At 46.2% G+C, this 16,666-nt stretch overlaps 1 long non-coding RNA gene across 4 annotated transcripts in view; it reads left to right on the top strand.

Moving 5' to 3' along the window:
• Positions 1-16,666, top strand: part of 1700105F02Rik — a 35,554-nt gene that overhangs the window by 10,141 nt on the left and 8,747 nt on the right. Inside the window, exon 3 of one of the 4 annotated variants that reach the window (XR_383610.3) lies at positions 890-1,587. The exons of the other annotated variants lie outside the window; for them this stretch is intronic. This is a non-coding gene — a long non-coding RNA (RIKEN cDNA 1700105F02 gene). Of the gene's footprint in view, positions 1-889; positions 1,588-16,666 lie in introns of those variants that run through there. 4 annotated transcript variants of the gene reach the window in all.

Genomic DNA, 16,666 nt, shown 5'->3' with positions numbered 1-16,666 from the left:
CTATTCTATACTATACCATTGTGTGGCTGGTCCCTTAGGAAGAAGGGATGCATTGGCATGGGCCTGCTGAGACAGCCCCTTCCCCTATACCTCACCACCCTCCCATAGAACATATTCTATTTTTCTTTATCTTTTTATAAACATCAATCATGAAGGCAAAACAAAACAAAACAAAACAAAACAAAACCCCAACCAACTTTATAGTGAACTGTGCTGTTAAGTCAACATTGTGACTAGGCTAAATATATTAATATAGTCGCCTTTTAATAATTTTTAATTGAGATAGGGTTTTATTATGTAGCCTAGACTGGTCTTGAACTCCAGATCCCTGTGTCTCGACCTTCCATGTGCTGGGGTTCTGATACACACCACCACATTGTCCTCTATTCATGCATTTAGACTGGGATACTTTCTATTTTACTATGGGTCTATTGGGACATGCCTCTTAAGAAACTGAACAAACATCTACATTTTTAGTTTCCCTTAGTGACATACTGCAATCATTCTGAAAACCAGTATCTGTATCTCACTGACACAGAACAAGAACTTCAGTGGCCACTATCAGATGCAATGCCTTGTCCTCAAGGTTTCATGTGGGGGTTCTAAGACCCAAACCACTGCCTCCTGGGTGCTGTTCTTATGCTGAACATCATTGCTTGCCTCCAAATCCCATCCTCTGTTTCACACTAGCATTCACGGTCTCTCCTGAGAATGGCTTCATGATGCTAACACACATGGATCCTGCAGGGAGAGTTATGTCCCCTGTTGGCTCCCTCATGCTCCCTTAGTCTAGACCACCGCCTCTAGACCAACTCTCCACTACCCCATATGCCACAGGGTGCTGGTTCCCAGCTGCTAAGATGGATGCTCTGGGTGCTTGCTTCTGCAGACAGAGCTGCTGAGAGATGCATGAGCTGAAGATCTCACAAGCAATGCAAGCGACATGATTAAGATGCTCAGATCCCCCTCATCTTCAACACACAACTCAGGAAATGCAGGCAACTACTGCGGTCTGTTGGCGTGCAGGGGTATCCTGACAACAATGAGGAATCCAGACTCTGCAGGAGGACCCTGACAGTCTAAGGAATCAGGGCTCCTGTGCCAGCGTGCATCATGAGCATGCCTGAGGCATGACCAAACAACTTTCGGACAGGTTTTGGAAAGTAAAGAGATGAATAAAAAAGGTCAGGCTTAGGAGGCATGTCACCAGCAGCTATTGCTCAAGCAGTCACTCAGCACTCCACTTCAGCAGCTGTCAGGGACTCGAATGGATACTTCCTCAGGTTCTAGTCTACCCACTCGCCAAAGCCTGTTGGGGTGAATCGTTGGGACGATGGTCCCCGCGTCCAATATGTGCAATGTCAGAACTGAAAATCCAAACAACCATGCTAAAACTGAAAGCTCGCAGAAACTCTCAACATTTCGCCATCATCTTCTCAGCCTCCCCCATGAGGAACTATGCCTAGTAACTGACTTTATTTCCTTTGACTTTGATAACCACAGTCTATTTAGGAAAGCCTCGTTTGTTTTATGTCCTCAGTGACTTAGAACACAGGAGTCATCACTCTGTAAGACTGTTTCCAACCCCCTCCCCCCCCCCCCCCCCCCCCCCGTTCTGCCTGAGTATTGACTCTGTTGCCTCAGAGACAAGATGAATGGCATGGTTCTCTGAGAACAGCACTTTTTGTTTTTCTGTTTTCTTTTTGTTTTTTTACTTCTCTCTGGGAAAATTTAAATTTGTTTTTTCTTTTTTTCTTTCTTTCTTTCTTTTTTTTTTTTTGGGGGGGGGCGAGGGGCGGGGGTTGAGACAGGGTTTCTCTGTGTAGCCCTGGCTGTCCTGGAACTCACTATGTAGACCAGGCTGGCCTTGAACTCAGAAATCTAACTGCCTCTGCCTCCCAAGTGCTGGAATTAAAGGCATGCGCCACCACTGCCCGGCAAAATTTTAAATTTTTTTAAGTATTTAAAAAAGAACATTTTCTACATGATTTTTAAAAAATCGCTCCGCTTCTCTCTCTGCTCAGCATAACCCTCAAAATGAAGCTACAATCCAATCCACACTAAACTATTCTGATTGTTTACACAGTCCCACTAGCCTTTGCTTGGCCACTCCTTGACTAAGGTGTGATTCATAAATACCTTTAAAAGACCTGGCATTGGTCTATTCAGTTAGTTCATTTTATTAAGAGCCTGTCACATGCCAAACGCACAGACGGGTAGGAGTCCGTCTTATCCCATTAGGCATCATGAAAGTCAAGAAGGGAGCTGCCGGGGAACTCTGTCAGGATACCTGGGTAAGCTGGGATAAGCACATATGGCAAGTTCTCAGTGAGCAGAAGAGAGGTGGGTCACAGACTGTGGAGAGGGAGGAGAACGAATATGCTTCTATGCAATGACAAAATAAGAGAACTCGGGGCGTTTGACTCCTTGAACCACAGTGAGACAGGAAGCACTACTTATAGGATGTGGTGAGTCTCCTTCCATCAAGACAGCTGGGGAGGGTGTCATGATGGAACACAGGAGAAACATGTCACAGTTCTAAGCCAAGGGCAGACAAAAGCTAAATTGTTCTTGAAATAGATTTGCTGCATAGACCCTGGAAAAAGTCATGAGGTGTTTATGTTTTGAGAAGGTGCCTGAATTTGTCTGTTGCAATCCTGCCAGAGCAACTGGGATAGCCCCAACGGAAAACTTCCATGACTTGGAGGCCTGACCCAGTGACACACTGGGTCTGCTGGCTCTAGGCATGAGGCCAATTGCCCAGGAGCAGTGGGCCAGAGAAAATAGGCTGTGGCTCCTAAGGCCAGGACAGCCCTCTCAAGTGAGCAGGTTTACGGTCATGGGCAAGGATTCCTAACACAAAAGCTCCCATTCAGATTTTGATCTTCAAAGCTGTCATATAACCCAGAACTTAAAAGGGAGGGTAGCTATTCTGTGTCCCACAAGAGAGCACCATCCAGGTCAAGGTCAATGAAGAAGGGCCCATGTAAGAATAGGCCCTCCAGGTTTCAAGAAGGCACCACTGAGAGTTCCCAGTCCCTAAGGCAAGTAAGAGTGGGAGAATCAGGTCCCTGGGGACCCTGTCACAGGGAATATAAGGTATTAATATATGAAGAGAGGGATGGATACTTAAATGAATGAGTAGGTGATGAAACAAATGAATACAAGGAAAGAAGGAAGGAAGGAAGGAAAGGAGGGAGGGAGGGAGGGAGGGAGGGAGGGAGGGAGGGAGGAAGGAAGGAAGGAAGGAAGGAAGGAAGGAAGGAAGGAAGGAAGGAAGGAAGGAAGGCAGGCTTAAAAGAAAATGGCCCCCATTGGCCTATAGGAAGTGACACACTATTAGGAGGTGTGGCCTTGGGGTAGGTGTGGCTTTGTTGGAGGAGGTTCTTTCTATAGGAAGGGTTTTCGGGTCTCAGAAGCTCAAACCAAGTTCACTTCCTGCTGCCTGCCAACTTGGATGTAGGACTCTCAGCTCCTTCTCTAGCACCATCTGTCTGCATGCCACCATGCTTCCTGCCATGACGACAATGGACTGCACCCCTGAAACTGTAAGCCAGTCCCAATGAAACATTTTCCCTTATCAGAGATGCCATGGTCATGGTGTCTCTTCAAAGCAATGGAACTCTAAGACAGAGGGTTGATCAGAAACCCCAAATCCAAAGAAAAATATTGATTAGAAATACAATGTAGTGTTGGTATACTAAGGGAAAGGGTGGTCAGCAGCCAACCTGATGATTTGAATGGAGCAATTTGCTTGCTGAAGGCAGCCATTCTGATTGAAGAAAACAGTCAAGCTGCAGGTCCCTTGGGAAGAAATGGGTTAGTCTCAGGACTTGTGTTCCCTCAGCCATCAGCTGCTCTTCCCTCCCTCCCTCCCTCCCTCCCTCCCTCCCTCCCTCCCTCCCTTCCTCTCTTCCTTCATTTCTTCTATCTACCCATCTATCTACTTACTCACCTACTCATTCATTTGGGTATCATATTAAAACTCAGAAAGCATCGGTGTCTCTGTGCCAGCCCTCTGCTACCTGCATTGAGAACACACTCAAAATATGATCTTCAATCCCACAGCAGTGCTCCAGAAAACCCCAATACGTACACTAAAGCCCATGTGCGTATGCATGTACGTCTATATTTTAATGCCATTAGGTCGCATCCACTAAACCCTCACCTGTGGCGATCTTTGTGAGGCATTTACCTATAAACAAACACTAAGCTCAGTCTAATACCCACACAGGAATTGCCCAACAATGTAATAATGCTCTCCAAATCCCTAGTCAAATTTCATGTAAATGAAGCAAACCAGGTGAGGCCAGATCCTCTGTCACATCCGCCCTGCCAGAACGCTCTGGTTGGATGTCCTGCTCTGGTCGGATGGAAAGTACATTATTGACATTCCACCCCGCCACACCCCATCGCTGTTTTCCCCTTACCTCCACCAGGTCAGATTATTTGCTTTAGTTACAGGGTAATGCGGGAGGAATGTGATATACTGGCTAGTTACTAAAAGCCTGTTGTTGAAATAAAATTCAGATTAATCAAAATATGCTAAGAGGAGATTTGTTTGGTATTGCTGAAATGAGCCGAGGATTTTCCAGAAATCCCCTTTCACGTTAGCACTCGTGCAGACTCACCTTTAAAAATAAAAACAAATGGGCTGAGAGTGTGGCCCGGTTTCAGGAGTGCTTGCTTAGCATAGGCAATGCCCCAGGTTTGATTCTACCACTGCCTTAAGCTGGGAGCAGTAATGCATACCTGTAATCCTAGCACTTGGGAAGTGGGGACCAGAGGACCAGAAGGTCAAGAGAACCCTTAGCTTTATAGTAAGTTTGAGACCTGCTTGGGACACATGAGACTATCTCTACAAAAAAAATGCATATAATAAAAATAAAAGCACTTTGCCTATTAATAAGCACAAAGGACTCTTCATCTGCCACCTGGCACCACTCCTAGCCCATAGGTTGTGAGGCAAAAGGGAATGGCTACATGCAAGAACACTAGCTCACTCTTCCATTCCTCTCACGAGCTATGTGATCTTGGGGGGATTATCAGTGGGAAGACACAAGAGATACATTTCCCGTGCCTGGCTCAGGGGGATCACAGTCCCCCTTCACACCCGACCACCCTCACTTCTAAAAATTGGCTTTAATTTTCCTCTTGTGTCCCACGCAGTGCCAACTCTTCAAGTCCCTAGAGTCATAGGGTGGATACTAGAAAGTGTAATGTCCTCAGAGCCCACCCCTTCCCCTGTTGGAAATTGTATTTCTAAATAAATTCTGTTAACAATGAAAGGGTAAACTTTTGAAGTCCAAGAAATGTCACATTTATATATTTTCATCAATCAACTCCAAGCAATGGTTTTAACCTCCAATTTTCAGTGTCTACAGGGGCCCCCTGACTACAGGGCCATGCTGAGAACTCAGGGGGTCTCAAGGCCCAAGCAGCTGATATCTCCCATGCAGAGCTTTGAGTGGAGGAATTTGACAATCACTGAAGCCAAGAGCCCTGATTCCCTGGGATTCTGGCTCCCTGGGAGTTCTACACAAATATGTCTAAGTTTTGTTAATCAGCATCCAACCGAACCTCTGATGCACCACCACCCTACAAGGGTAGGATTTCCTCGGGGCTGGTTTCTGTTGATGTTGTCACTGTGGCCAAAAAAAAAAATCAGGCCCCTTGAGGTCATTGTATAGCAAGGAGGAGGCACACAAAGGGTTACTGTAATAAGTGGACCCCCAATTTCTACCAGCATTACAGGCTTAAGATTACCCCTGCCTCTGCCAGGCGGTGGTGGCGCACACCTTTAATCCCAGCCCTTGGGAGGCAGAGGCAGGCGGATTTCTGAGTTCAAGGCCAGCCTGGTCTACAGAGTGAGTTCCAGGACAGACAGGACTACACAGAGAAACCCTGTCTCAAGAAAACCAACAACAACCCCCCCCCCCAAAAAAAAAAAAAGATTACCCCTGACTCTCAGCTTCCACCAGACACCCTACAGCCGTTCTCTCTTTCCTCCCCTGGGAGTTCATAGCCCATAGCATCTTGAAGAGAGAAACAGAAACAGAGTAGTCCTTCTGATGAGTGAGAATCTCAAACTGGTTTGACATTTTATTTTCCTGGTGGCTGAGGATATTGAACACCTTTTAAGCATTTGTAGTTCTTCTGTTGAGAACTCCAGTCAAATTTTGTAGCCCACTTTGGACTGAGCATTCTGTTTTCTTGGTGTTTAGTTTAGTGTGTATTCTGGTTACTAACCATGTATCAGATTGATAACTGAGCAAAGGCTTCTCCCCCAGTCTGTGGGCTGCCTCTTTACTTGACTGTCCACACCCTTTGCTGTACAAAGGCCTTTTAATTCCACTCTCTTTGGGCTACTCCTTGATTCCATAGCAATGGGGGTCCTATTCAGAAAGTCCTGCTTTATGCCTAGATCTTAATTGCGTACTTCCTAGTAATTCTCCAGTAGTTTCAGATTTTCAGGTCTTAACTCTTACCCGTCCTTTAACAAGCATTGCTCTCAGTACATGGCTCAGAACTTAACTTTGAACTGACTATCTATGAAACCTTACCATGAATTTAAGAATGACACGAATTCCCTGTGCCCAACCTAGGTCCAGATACACCAGAAGAATGTCTGTTTGCCCCCCAAAGGTGGGATTTCAGCAGAGGTTCTTCTTAATGTCTCCATCCCGTCCTCACAGAAACTGCAGAAAATCACACACACACACACACACACACACACACACACACACACACACACACACCAGACTTACTGCTTAGCAAGCGTGGAAGACACAACTCTAGTGTCAACCCCACACTCCAACATGCATATATATATTCAAGATTTGGTGGCCTGAGCATGAAATGGGACAACACAGAGCATACATAGGCATTAAGGTACCTAAAGAGGTCCATTCTCTCCTTGTCTACTAGAATCAGGACACAAGTTCATAGACATGAATAAACTTGAAACCATATCCAAGTGTGCTACCTCTTCGAGCCTCAGAATGGCTCTGAGAAATAGGGCTGACAGTTTCCTTTGAGGTGAGCATTCCCAACAGGCTAAATAGTCACCTTGCTCAAAGTCAACCAGAAAGAATGTGAGAACCCACACAGGAAGCGGTTTGCCCAGCTCCTGGGTACAGTGGCTCCTTTACAGTAATGGTGCCTCTGGGCAGAAACATCCTAAGTGGAAAAAGTACTCATAACTAATGTATTCCTTGACTCCTACCCAAATCAAGAAAGAAAGCAGTGTTATCATGTCAGTGGAACAAAAGGTCAAATTGATGCTTTGCCCAAAGTCACATAAACCCTGCCTGGGTGAATTCTTAAACGGGTGATCCGTTCCTACCCTAACCCGATGTCTGTCTTTCTATGAGGCTTGTACCTTCTCTGTTGTCGTTTACCTGCCCCAAACATCATCCCACAGAAATGTTGCTTAGCACTGAATACATATCTGCTATGTGCTGGGCACAGCTTCTTTCCAACATAAAAGTGGGTGAGACACGTCTGTAATGGGGCCCAGGCACTAGAGAGGAAAGCAAGCTTCTTAACGAATGCCATGCTGAACGCAGCTCACGCTGGATACAGGAGGGCGCCGGGGCTTTGGAAAGATTCACTCTACCTGCCTAGGAGGGGGTGCTGGGAATCCTGTGTGGCTTCCACAAGGGATACTGAAGCTGTCCATAGAGTTTACAGTACACAGATGTAAATTTCTGCACCAGGCAAAAGCTCAGAGGACAACAACACTCTCGCCTTCTGCAGTTTTTCCAGTGAAAATTACAAATGTACCAGCGGCGAACGAGAAGGCTCAGCCACGCCACTGACTTTCTCTGTCCTTCACACCTTAATTGAATTTGTCCTGAGTCATCTCTACAACCCTTGGTGATTTTTGGAACCACAACAGGTAACAGTCCTCGGCAACCAAGTTGTTTATCTAAAGCTATCCCGGAATCTGTGCCACGGCTGCCAAGGAATCCTGCGCAAGGAAGATGAAAAAAAGCCAAATTTAGTAGCAGATGACAGGCCTGAGGTCCGAGCGCTTCTGAGAAGCTTGAGAAACACCCCCTCTCCTGTTTATTCAAAATCTAAATCTCCTTGACCTATAAGAAGCTGCTGCAGTGCATGCGCAACGTGGACTGGCTGTTTCCTGTGGCTTTAAGGAGTGTAGACCTGACTGCCTTGCAGCAGCCCTGGGGAACGCCAAGCTGCTCGGGGTTGTGTAAATGACTGGGATCATCATTTTCCTGAATCAGGCTCCCACAAAAACAACACAGTGATGAAAGAGAGCAACTGGACACGTTGGCATGGTATCCAGCCCTGGGGATTCTTACACAGGTGGCCTGCCACGTAAGGACCCAAACCAGACAGACAGAAGGTCTGGGACCACGACCACAGAAACGCTTTTCTGACGTGTTTTCTTTTTTTTTTTTTCTTTCCATTTTTTATTAGGTATTTAGCGCATTTACATTTCCAATGCTATACCAAAAGTCCCCCATACCCACCCACCCCCACTCCCCTACCCGCCCACTCCCCCTTTTTGGCCCTGGCGTTCCCCTGTTCTGGGGCATATAAAGTTTGACGTGTTTTCTTAACAGGACACCACAGTCCAAGAGACAGGGGGAGGTGACACAAGGAGAATGACAGGATTTTTTTCCCTCACTCAGGAAGACCGACCAGAAAGCCGCCCCTAGTCTGTGACCTCCAAAGATGTAGAAGAGTATTTCAGGTAGCGAGGCTAGTAAGCTTGCCATCCACCTATGGGCTAGCATCCACTGAAGAATGCTCTGTATTCTGAGGTTTTAAAAATCACGTGCTCAGAGATATCCCCTGCCAGCCTTCACTCCTGACCTCTAGAAGGGACCACTGCCCTGTTCTCACCGTCTTACTGGCCTTCCAAAAGCATTGCCCACGCAGACCAGACCAGTTATCTAATTTCCTTCTGCTCAGCCCCCAGGAGCTATTTTGGGCTTGGTCTGTGTGTGTCCTCCACTTTCCTGCCAGGACTGACTCAGCCCCTCTCCTCTCCTGGGACTCTTTTCTTTAAAAAAAAAAAAAAAAAAAAAAAACAAAAAAACCTTTGAAAGATGCTGCATGCTTCCTCTAGGGCAGCACGTGGTGCCTGACTCAACTTGGCGTGCTGCCAGGAAGTTTCAAGTACCACCCTGCAGGCCAGCAGAAGGGGTAGGGAGGGAAGGCAGCGCCACAGCATCAGCATCTATAGTTCAAGCCCCTCTCTTGCTTACCTACCTACCGCAGCTCTGTTGTGAGACCTGTGAGGGTCTACATGCAGCAGGCCGAGTGTCTACATGCAGCAGGCCGAGTGTCTAAGCCTTGGCTTTCCCTTTTCTCCACCCATAATGCACCTGCCTTTGTCTAATTCCTGCTGGTCTCATCTTGATCCCCAGCACAGCCTAAACACTCTTCTCTGGTTCTCCAACCCACCCAACAGAACTGACCCTCCTTACTTGTCTGTCTCCCATCTCATCTCCTCCTGCTACACTGTCTCTATATGGCTAACTCAACCCTGTGCTTTGAGGGCTCCCGCATCCCATATGCTTTTTATATATAGAATTTGATTTGATTGTGTTATCCAAGTAAAGTGTTAAGAGGGCAAGATAAAAGAAGAGGAGGGGGGTTGAAGAAGAGGGACTTAAAAGCCTTTGGTTAGTGGAAATTGAGAAGCCCCTCCAAATTACCATGCCTGACTTTGTGAATTAGCATCAGGCTGATGATGAATCAGCTCGAAACAATGGCTGCATCTCTAACCTCTGCTGCCTAGAAAAAGCCGCCCAAGGCCAGCAGCTCCCTGGGCCAAGTAGGTAAAATCAGTGTGAGGATGGGAGCCAGATATTAAACAGCAGGGAGTGATGGTGTCATGGAAACACAGTGTAGACAGCCTCGCCCAGCAAAACACTCAAATTCAAATTTAAACACACTCAGAGCCAGCGTAAAGCTCGGGTCAGAGTCAAACAGCTAGATCTGCCAACACGGTGCTCTGCATTGTCAGTAGAAAGGCTCCGGTTCCCCTTTTCTACATTTGACATGTTAAATGGAGTGCAGTTATAGAGCATAGATAGATAGAGCATCATTCTGACTACGTTGAGCTACAATCCATCATGTTTCTGTGGATGAAGATATCACAGTCTCCAGTTCTAAATGTGAGGAATGCCACAGAGGTGTATTTTTGGTGAACAAAGAGGCTATGGGATCAACATCTGAGGCTTGGAACCTCACTGGGGAGGCAAGAGAAAACTCCCAGCACAAGCAGATTGTTATCTTACCATATCTCAAAGTCACAATTATCCCACCTCTCTCAACACTTCAGCCCAGCCAAAATGCCTACAGGTGATGCGTCCCCCGCCCCCACCTCTTAGACCACGGTCTGAACACATCACCTTTACCAGGCTTTCTCTGTCAGCCTTGTCTCTTCTTTTTCTACTCCATCCCAAATGCTACCTGAGGACTGTGTGCTTCCCAGGGCAGTGCTTGCCCACCCTAGATTGCAACTGTGATATGTATTGGCACCAGAGTGGCAAAAGCAGGACCGAATCTGATTCATCAAAAGCTGCCTGGTTCGACACACATGCTCATTTGTTGGCATTGCATAAATAAACAAAGGAAAGGAAGGAAGGAAGGAAGGAAGGAAGGAAGGAAGGAAGGAAGGAAGGAGGGAAGGAGGGAAGGAGGGAAGGAGGGAAGGAGGGAAGGAAGGAAGAGAAGAAGCAGCAGCAAGATTTCAGGTAAACTGCTGGCCAGGCCTCCTCAGGTCACATCACACATAGTCTTCTCAAAGGGCAGAGACAAACTTTCAGTCAGAAATTCTCAAGCCTGAGTGTTTTATGCACATTTAATCTGCACAATAACCTCCATAATGTAAATTCTGCCATATTTGTTTTCTCTCTCTCTCTCTCTCTCTCTCTCTCTCCTCTCCTCCCCTCCCCTCCCCTCTCCTCTCCTTTCCCTGTGTGTCTCTCTCTTGCTCTCTCTCCCTGCCTTCCTCCCACTTTCCTTCCCTCCCTCTATTCCTTCCTTGCTGTCTTCTTCCCTTTCTTTCTTTTTTGAGCCAGGGTCTATGTGTGCCAGGCTAGCCTCTAACTCGCTGTGTAGCCAGTGATGACTTGGAACTCCCAATACTCCTGCCTTCACCTCCCAAGTGGGATTACAGACATGCACTGCCACACCCAGTTTCTGCAGTGCTAATGATTGAACCCAGGGCTTCCTGCATACTAGGCAAGCATCTTCCGAAACACACACACACACACACACACACACACACACACACACACACACACACACCAGGATCCAAGACATGGAATCAGTTTCCTGACAATCCACAGCTAGTAAGTAGCTGAATCCTCAGCTCCAACCAGTGTCCCTAGACTGTAATACCTCTTTCTACCACCCAAAGATAGGCAATGGTTGGGACCTCCCAACCATTAGTGAGTGGTCACCCCCTGGATCAGACTCTGGCTTATAGCCATTCAGATTAGAAGTTGGCCTTCCTCTTTCAGTGGAAGCTTGTGTTCACCAGACTAAAGTCTGTGATCACCAAAGTTTCTTCACATTCACCTGCCATCTCAGATGAATATCCCTGGTCACCTGTTGTCATCAGCACATTATACTATCATTGAAAAACAACCCCAAGCTACATCTTAAATCCATTTGGAGTTGCTTGGTAATATAAGTACAAGGAGGAGGGAGAGAGAGACTGAGAAAGCCAAGTCATGCACAACCAACTCCTAAAATACCCTATCTTGTAAAAGTGTAATCATGACACACATTAGTAGAGAGAACAAGTCGGAGAAACTTCTCTGGCACTTGTACTGTACAAAATTATTGATTGATCTTATTCTCAAAGTCACGTAGCATTAAGTGACAAGGAGTTTATCACAGTGTGAGTCAACCATTCCCTATCCAGTTTCTATTTTAGCATTGCAGCCTAAAATGACGCAAAATAACCACGCCATTCCGAAATTAATCTCAAATCAAATTTTCATCCAGGAAAGGAGGGGTAATTATAAGCTCACACCCTAAACATCTACCAGTCTTCACGACATCAGCTCAAGTTTTATGAAACCCTGAGATTGCCGCATGGCAAGGGCCCAGGCTACTCACACTAGCTAAAGCATGCACTGAGCCCTTTCCACCAAAACACATGAAGAAAGCGACCAGACCTTTCCAGACCCCAGGAGCTGCCCAGTAATACAGGAGAATAAACACAGGCTTCCATGTGGTTGAACCTGCAGGCAGTGCTTAGAGAATACAGTTCCAGGCATGGCTCTGTTGCTTAAAACTCTACTGAGCTAGAGAAGAGTGTTATGTCTACTATCAGAGAGCAGACTTGTAAAGAGACAGGCAACACCCAGGACCAACCCCAGGGGCCAAGAAATGTACAAGAAGCACATGAACTATAGCCATCAGATTCCCTATCAACTGCCCATTGATAGAAACAAAAGAAAACCCTTTGAATGAGGGAAATAGCCATATATAGGGGGTAAGCCACAATCCCAGAAAGAGCCTGTCTTCAAATGAAACATTAATCTTTCTGGTTTTGCCTTTCAAAGACCCCTCCCCACGCCCCACTCCCAAATGCTCCATTAGTTTTCTCCCTCTCTTTTTCTCTCCTGTGACCTCACGGTCCTTTTGAAGTTCAGGGACACCAGGTTGCTGCCTGTTCTGTGGCTGCTATTAAAGTGACACGGAGCTAAGTGACAGAAGCTAGCTGTGGTTGGTCACAGACTACATGACTGGCTCTCTATGCTGCACTGTCATTCTTGTCCCATTGGATACTCCATGTGTTTGGGGTGCTTGTTTGTTTGTCTTTACATTTTGTTTCTGGAGGCTTCTCTTAGAATTTCATCACACTCGACAACTGCGTCACATTCAGTCCATGTTAAAAAAACAAAAAACAAAAAAAGAAAAAAAAACATCAAATCAGTCTTACGTCTAGAAACAGTCTTCATCTCTGCCTAAGTGTTCTTTTTCTTTAGCATTTTTCCTACTTATTCATAGAATTCCCATCCCCGCACTTACATTTCCCAATAAAGCCGCTTCCCTGAGGGCAGACCTAGCTCAGAAGAGCAGAAGGCACTGGCTTCCTCAGTGTGGTTTCCTCCTTCCTTCTGAGCAAAGCATGAAGAGAATGCCCCCTACTATTCATCAAGAATGTAGTTGGGCCCCTGGGGTTAAACACATTATCCTCCTATGGAGTCCCTCTGAAAATATTTTGAGTCATGTGTGTGTCATGAATGTTTGTATAAACATACACGTGTGTACATGTATGTATGTATACGGATGCATGTATAGGCCAAAGGCTGACACTGGGTCTTTCCCTCAATTGCCCTCTGTCGCTTTTAAAGAGTCTTTCACTGAACCTGGACCTCATCGGTTCAGTTTGGCCAGCTGGCCAGTGCCCTCTGGAGTCCCCTGTTTCAGTGCTTATAGCCCTGGGCTTACAATAACACACCATATCTAGCTTTAACAAAGGTGGTCCTCACAGTTGCATAGCAAGCACTTCACTGCTGACTAAACTATGTCTCTATTCCCTACCTCCTAGGCTAGAAGGGTTTGTGTGTGTGTTTGTTTGTTTGTTTGGTGGTAGTGGTGGTGGTGGTGATCTATGGAGAAGCATAGTAAGGGTTTTAGTTAGCTAGGTATTTTGTAAAGAACGGGTCTCATTCTGTAGTTCCAGACTATCCTGGAACTCATGAGTAACGCAGGGCAGCCTCAACCTCACAGAAACCCTCCTGCCTCAGCCTCTCATGTGTAAAGTCATAGAAGATTGAGTTGATTGGGGCTGACCTTCTGACAGCTTTGGGTGCCTCCTCTTCACTTTTCCTTAGGCCGCGCCGCTGTCCCAGTGTAGGACAGTCTGTGTAGATGTACGTGTCTTTCCTGATGAGACCAGAAGGTCATGGAGGACAAATCATCTATTTTTTTTTATTACATTGGAGCAGTTGATACCCTTGGAGGATATCTGCTAACTGAACAAGTATCAAGAGAGCATCCTGCCTCCATGACACAGGTCACAGTGGGCGAGCCAGAAAATAGCTCCCGCTTCCCATATCCTGAAAAGATGCATGGCTTTCCCCAAGAAAGTGTCTGGGCTCCCAAACTTCTACCCCAAGTTAGACTCATTTCCTTTTTTTTAAAAAAAATAATATTTTGAAATCTTCATACAATTTATTCTGGTTAAACTCACCCTCTCCCCCAATTCCTCCAAGTTCCGCCCTCCCTTCCTACCCATGCAATTTGTAATCTCTAAAAAAAAAACCGAAAAAACAAAAAACCACTAAATCCAATCAGCACTTCTATATACTCTTGGATGTGTGACCATCCATTAGAGTATGGTCAACCTACCAGAGACCACACCTTTAAAGAAAATGGACTCCCCTTGTGCCTGGTAGCTATCAATTGCCAATGGCTTCTCAGCTGGGGGTGAGCCTTCACGCTGACCTCCCACCAGCCTTGGCTCACACAGGGCAGGTGCACGCCCTTATCACTGCTGAGAGATGACGCAACTGCCTGCAGGGTCTGGAAAATCCGGTTTCCTTGCCTCTCTGACTATTATATTGCTTCTTCCCCCCTCTGCCACAATGATCCCTGAGCCTTAGGAAGAGATGATAACAACCCAGAGATTATCTATTATATTATTGAGAGTGATATGTGATTTAAAGACAAGCACGACGTCATCCATTAATCTCTGCAACTTGACCCAGTGCTGAGTCTGTGCTAATGTTTCTCTGATGAGGGCCAAGAAATGCAACTAAAATCTCCGGGTATAATGGTAAGTCACTGCAAGTCAGTTGAATAACATATCCATTTAGTAGATTAATAGTGGGTGGTTCTCCCCCTAGAGCCTATGACCTGTGCAGTCATGGGTTTCAACATGCCTGCTCCTCAGCAAGTGAATTCCTGTTCAAAGAACCCCCTCCCTGACTCAGGCAAGATCTCCATGGCAACAAGTGTGGCAAGGACTGCAACAGCGGACAAAAGGATGGCTGTGACAGCGAGCAGATGTGCAGAGCAAGTCTAGGGGACACAGATAAAAACAGAAAACAGGGGGTGACTGAGGGATTCCTGGTGTCACCATCTTGTCCTGGTTACTTTGTGTTGATGGACACACACCTAAATATATCTGGGCAAGAAAGAATCTCAAGTTAGGAATTACCTCTACAGATTGACCTGCGGGCAGGTCTGTGGGTTTTTTCTTTGTTAATAATTGATGTGGGAAGGCCCAGCACACTGTGGGTAGTGCCACCCCTGGGCAGGTGGTCCTGGGGTAGACCAGAAAGCAGGCTGAGAAAGGCAGTAAGCAGTATCCCTACATGGTCTTTGCTTCAGTTCCTACTTAGAGGTTCCTTACCTGAATGTCCTCAATAACGCAGCGATCAGGACATGTAAACCAAATAAACCTCCTCCTCCCCAACTTGCTTTTGGTCATGGACTTCATCGCACGAACAGAAAGCCAACCGAGATGCCATTTGAGCAGAACGATACTTGAGCATAAAATAAAACTAAGCATTATGCTGATATCACAGGTATTGATTTCTATACTTGAGACAAGCTGATCCTAAGGGACAAGGATGTGGAGAGCAGAAGATGGTCAGACGCATGTGGGAGAAGAGGCTCCGTGGCTGGCCTGACAATGACTCCATGAATATAAGCAAGAAACTACTATTCCTATTTACAGATTTCTGTGAATCTACGTTGAAAGCCAAAGGTGGAAAATCCTCAATGCAAGTCCAGTCATTCCCAATAAGTCATTTCACTTGTACCTGTAGTTGGAATTGAAGATCCCCAGGTCTACTTACAGATCGATCATGCCTCAGTCTCATCTAGGGAGATCTTTAACAAACTCAACAAACATACCAACACAAATGCAGGCACATCCTCTACATGCTGACGGCTCGAGTCCAACTTGAAGGACATTAGACACACATACTCAGGTTCTATGGAAACATTTCAAAGTTCACAAAGCCACATGCAGTGAATAACTAACTCCGTACGTCTTTGTGCTGAAGCTGACTCTGAACGTACTGTTGTGTACAATGCTGTCTTTTCCGAGTGTGTCTTGCCTACGCTACCCTGTCCGTGAAGTGACTCAATTCTCCCACTTCTTTCCTCAATTTAATTTGCTGCACCGCCTCCATTCCTACCAAGCTTCATGGTGTCATCAGCCCTTCCTGGGTGTGAACACGATCATAAATGTGGGTGCTGTGATTGTGCCTTGTAGTGCTGCTAAACTGATCATCTGCTTGTTGTGAAGGAGAGGCTACTATAAGATTACAACACTTTGCAGAGAGCTAGTGGGTCCTGGTTTGAGACACCTTCAATTAGGTCAGCCACCTACCCTGGTAGCATCCTCCTATCTGTCCAATTTCTCGTGGTTTGTTCTGAAGGAGAAACAAAGCTGTCACTGCCAGAAATCACGCGGCTCCTAGACCACCAGTCTTAGCTACGTAGGGGAAGGCACTTTTACAGCAAACTTCCCTCTATGCATCATGATGGAGGGATTCTTAGGAAGCCCAAAGTCAACAGATGACTTAACTCTGCTTCCAGCAAACCTTCCCCAGACCTTGCTCTGGTGACCACCACACTTGGCTGTCTCCAAGAGTCTTACAACTTGTAGACTGGTGTGAATGTGCTTAGTGTTATCGCCTATTTGAAA

Source organism: Mus musculus, chromosome 14 (assembly GCF_000001635.26).
Source record: "Mus musculus strain C57BL/6J chromosome 14, GRCm38.p6 C57BL/6J".
Classification (NCBI taxonomy): Eukaryota; Metazoa; Chordata; class Mammalia; order Rodentia; family Muridae; genus Mus; species Mus musculus.
Note: the sequence above shows the minus strand (reverse complement) of the source record. Positions and strands in the feature narration are given on the sequence as shown.